Below are 5,256 nucleotides of genomic sequence, written 5' to 3'. Positions count from 1 at the left end.
CAAATGTGTACTATCTGCAAGTGCATCACCCCTCACTTTATATCAGCTGGATGCTTCACACTCCATTCTAGTCTTCTGGGGCTATGTCCCTGCCCCTGGGCCCAGGAGTCCCCAGGTCTCATCATACTGCTGGTTAATCAGGTCTCAATCCAGGTTAACAGGAGTCTATTGAATGTGGTTGGACTTAGTTCACAACTTCATTGCTGTTTTTCTCCCTCTTTCCCTTATCGGTGACCAATGTGATCATATGCCTGCTAGTATATTCCATTTGAGTTTCAGTCTTAGAAGGGGGTTTGCCTTGAGGGGACCTGACCACTTGCCTTGATGGCTACCTGGGGAACAACTTGCTTGTTCTTATAGTAGTCAATTGGACATCTGTTGTTGTTGTTGTTGTTGTTGTTTCTGTTGGTCTTTCTTTCAAGAAGTATCTTCTGTTCTTCTAGCTGATCCAGACTGGTCTGCTTTTCCTTGCACGTGGGAATGTCCCACCTCAGAAGATTCTGGATGAGGATCAGGATTCCACCTATGGTCTTGTACAGTGCAAAGGCTCTTCAGGGAGCCTCCTGCACTGGGCAAGTTCTAGCCCCATTTTACTTATTCCAAACAGTTATAGGCTGGAGACAGACTTACAAGCTTTCTCTGGTGATGTTTCTGGCTATTCCTCTCTATCCCCTTCAAGTGTCTATTTTACAATAGTAGGCAAGGGCAACCAAGATTCAACAAACAGCCAAGCATCTTAACATCATTTCTCCACTTTTACCCATTCAAACCATGCCTCAGTCTTTGAGCCCTGTTGTTCCACGTTTGTACTAAGATCATTATTTACCTCTGTCCCATTTAGCCCATATAAACCTGCCTAGCTATTCTCCCATCTGCCTTATTTTTCCTTTCCACTTCCCCTTCTAGTGTATTGCCACCACCACCCCCAGCACCAAACTATCCCGTGTTTATTTCATAGCCTGTGTTCCACTATCCTGTGCCTATTCCCTACACTGTGCTCCACCTTCCCCTCCCTCCTCATCACTTCACCCCCTACACCCAGTAACCAACAACAATATAAACATAATAAAAATAACAACAAAGATAAAATAAAAATTAAAAAGATAATTTTTTTTCCCTTTTCAGTGTGTGTATCTTTTCTTAACCTTTTACAATAATGGCTGCATGCCATATTTCTCCTTTTGTGACTGACTGATTTCACTAAGCATAATGTCCTCAAGGTTCATCCATGTTATGCGGTGGCTTGCTGCTTCCTTGTTGTTCTTCAGGGTAACGTAGTATTCCATTGTGTGGATGTACCAAAAGTTTCTTTATCCATTCTTCAATGGATAAAGACAGGCACTTAGGCTGTCTCCATCTTTTTTGCTATTGTAAATAGTGCTGCTATGAACATTGGTGTACATATATCTTCTCATGTTGTGGCTCATATTTCTTGTGAGTAAATACCAAGTAGAGGAATTGCTGAATCATAAGGTATCTCTCTCTCCAACCTTCTGAGGAAGCGCCATACTTTTTTCCACAGTGGTTAAATCATTTTGCAATCCCAACAGCAATGTAGTAGGGTCCCAGTTTCTCCACATCCTTGCCAGCACTTATTGTCCTCTACTTTTTTACTCTTTGCTATTGTTTTTAATCTTTGCTATTATTGCTGGTGTGAGATGATATCTCATTGTTGTTTTTATTTGCATCTCTCTAATGGCTAATGGAGGAAGACTTATTAACCTGTGATATGCAGATGATACAACCTTGATTGCTGAAAGTGAAGAGGACTTAAAACATTTACTGATGAAGTTCAAAGAGCACAGCTTTTGGTATGGATTGCATCTCAATGTAAAGAAAACAAAAATCCTCACCACTGGACCAATGAACAGCATTCTTATCAATGGAGAAAGGATTAAAGTTGTCAAGGACTTCATTCTTCTTGGATCAAATATCAACACTCATGGAAGCAGCAGTCAAGAAATCAAACGATGTATTGCGTTAGGCAAATCTGCTGCACAAGACTTTTTTAAAGTGTTGAAGAGCAAAGATGTCAGCTTGAGGACTAAGGTGCACCTGACCCAAGCCATGGTATTTACAATAACCTCATATGCATGTGAAAGCTGGACAGTGAATAAGGAAGACCATAGAAGAATTGATGTTTTTGAATTGTTGTGTTGGAGGAGAATACTGAAAGTGCCATGGGCTGCCAAAAGAACCAATAGATCCATTTTGGAAGAAGCGTAGCCAGAGTGCTCCTTGGAGGCCAAGATGACCAAACTTCATCAAACTCCTGACAACATGTCTTTGGACATATTGTCAGGAGGGACCAGTCACTGGAGAAGGATATCATGTTTGGTAAGGTGGAGGGTCAGATAAAAAGAGGAAGACCCCTGACAAGATGGATTGGCCAAGTGGCAGTATCGATGGACTCAAGTGTGGCAACAGTAGTGAGATTGGCCCAGGATCGGGCAGTGTTTCGTTCTGCTGTGCATAAGGTCACTATGAGTCTGTACCAACTCGATGGCACCTAACAACAACAACAATGGCTAGTGATCGTGAACATTTCTTCATATGTTTGTTGGCTGCCTGGATCTCCTCTTTTGTGAGGTGTCTATTCATGTCCTGTGCCCATTTTTTAATTGGGTTATTTGTCTTTTTCTAATAGAGGTGTTGTAGGTTCCTATATATTTTGGAAATTAGTCCCTTGTCTGATGTGTTGCTGCAAAAAATGTTTTCCTGTTCTGTGGGGTCCCATTTACTCTTGATGAAGTCTTTTGATACACACAAGTTTTTAATTTTTAGTATGTCCCGTTGATCTATTTTGTCTATTTTTGTTTGTATAAGTTTCAAAATGTTTGGTTGTCTGTGTATGCCCTGTATCAGAGCTCTCACATTTTCCCCTGTTTTTTCATTGATGACCTTTGTCATTCTGGGATTCACATTCAGGTCTTTAATTCATGCTGAGTTGGTTTTTGTATAAGACATGAAGTAAAGGCCTTGTTTTAGACTTTTTCATATTGCTTTCCAGTTCTGCCAGCACCGTATGTTGAAGAGACCGTCTCCTCCCCATGCAATATGCTTAGGTACTTTGTTGAAAATTTGTTGGCTGTATGTGGATGGGTTAATTTCTGGATTATCAATTCTGTTCCATCGATCAATGTATCTTTCATTATACTAATACCAGGCTGTTTTGACCACTGTAGCCATGTAGTAAATTTTGAAATCAGGGAGTAAGAGGCTTCCCACTCTGTTCTTCTTCTTAAGCAGTGCTTTACTTATCCTAGATCTCTTTCCTTTCCATATAAAGTTTGTAATTGTTTTTTCCATCTCTTTGAAGAATGTCGTTGGAATCTGGATTGGGATTGCATTATATGTGTAAATTGCTTTGTGCAGTATTGACATTTTCACAATGTTAAATCTTCCTATCCAGGAGCATGGTACATTCTTCCATTTTTATAGGTCTCTTCTGGTTTCTTGTACTAGTGTTCTGTAGTTTTCTTTGTATAAGTCCTTTGTTTCTCTGGTTACATTTATTCCTAGATATTTCATCCTTTGGGTGCCTATTGTAAATGATATTGTTTTCCTAATGTCCTTTTCAATGTTACCGTTTTTGGTATAGAGGAATCCAACTGATTTTTGTATGCTGATCTTATATACTGCCACTTTGGTGAATCGTCCAATGAGGTTTAGTAGCTTTTTAACTGACTGTTTGGGTTTTCTATGTATAGGATCATATTGTGTGCTAAAGGAGAGAGTTTTACTTCTTCTTTGCCAATTCAGATGCCCTTGATTTTCCTATCTTGCCATATAGCTTTGGCTAGGACTTCAAGCACAATATTGAATAGGAGCGGTGACAAAGGGCATCCTTGTCTGGTTCCTTTTTGCAGAGGGAAGGTTTTCAGTTTGTCTCCATTGAGAGGTTCTTGCTTTTGTGAATATGCTCTTGATTATGTTGAGGAACTTCCCTTCAATTCCTACTTTGTTGAGTGTTTTTATCAGGAATGGATGTTGGATTTTGTCAAATACCTTTTCTGTATCAATCGATATGATCATGTTTTTTTTTTCTTGTTTCTTGTTTATATGGTGAATTAATTGATTGTTTTTCTAATGTTGAACCATCCTTACATCCTTGATATGAATCCACTTGATCATGATGTATTATTTTTTTGATGTGCTGCTGGATTCTGTTGGTTAAGACTTTGTTGGGAATTTTTGCATCTATGTTCGTGAGGGATATTGGTCTGTAATTTTCTTTCTTAGTGATGTCCTTCTTTGGTTTTGGTATGAAGGTTATGCTTTCTTCATAAAATGTATTATGCAGTTTTCTATCCTCCTCTATCTTCTATAATAATTTGAGTAGAACTGGTGACAACTCTTCCCTGACTGTCTGGTAGAACTCACCAGTGAAACCATCTAGACCTGAACTTCTTTTGTTTGGAAGTTTTTTGAAACCTGATCAATTCTATTGTTATGAGTCCGTTCACATCTTCAACTCCACTCTGTGTGTGTTTAGGTAGGTTATGTTTTTCTAAAAATGTATTCATCTCTTCTAAGTTTTCAAATCTGTTGGAATACAACTCTTTATAGTATTCTGTTATTATCTTCTTGGTTTCCTTTGCTTCCATTGTGATATTGCCATGTAGTTTCTTATGTGTGTTATTTGTGTCTTCTCCCTCTTATCTTTTGTTAGGTTTGTCAATGGTCTATCTATTGTACTAATCCTTTCAAAGAACCAGCTTCTTGTCCTGTTGGTTTTTTCTGTAATTTTTTTTTTCTGTTTTCTGTCTCATTTATTTCTGCTCTGATCTTTATTATTTCTTCTTATGGTGACTGTAGGTTCCGTCTCTTGGTCTGTTTCTAGTTGCTGGAGATGTTGTGTTAATGTCTTAATTTTGGTTCTTTCTTCTTTTTATATGTTATCATTTATTGAAATAAATTGTCCTCTCTGCACCGCTTTCGCTTTGTCCCAAAGATTTTGGTATGTTGTGTTTTTGTTCTCGTTTGTTTCTAGGAACTCTCTGAATTCATGTTAATTTCTTCTATTATCCAGTCACTCTTCAGCAGGGTGTTATTCAGTGTCCATGTATTAAACTTTATTTCCTTGGTCTTCTTATTGTTGATTTCTAATTTTATGGCATTGTAATCTGAAAAGATGCTTTGTAGTATTTTGATGTTTATAAATTTATGGAGGCTTGCTTTGTGACCTAAAACATGGTCAATTCTGGAGAATCTTCCATGTGCACTGGAAAAGAATGTATATTGTGCTGTTATTAG

Source organism: Chrysochloris asiatica, unplaced genomic scaffold (assembly GCF_000296735.1).
Source record: "Chrysochloris asiatica unplaced genomic scaffold, ChrAsi1.0 scaffold00081, whole genome shotgun sequence".
In the NCBI taxonomy this organism is placed as follows: domain Eukaryota; kingdom Metazoa; phylum Chordata; class Mammalia; order Afrosoricida; family Chrysochloridae; genus Chrysochloris; species Chrysochloris asiatica.
The sequence above is the reverse complement of the archived record's forward strand: the minus strand, read 5'-3'. Positions refer to the sequence as shown.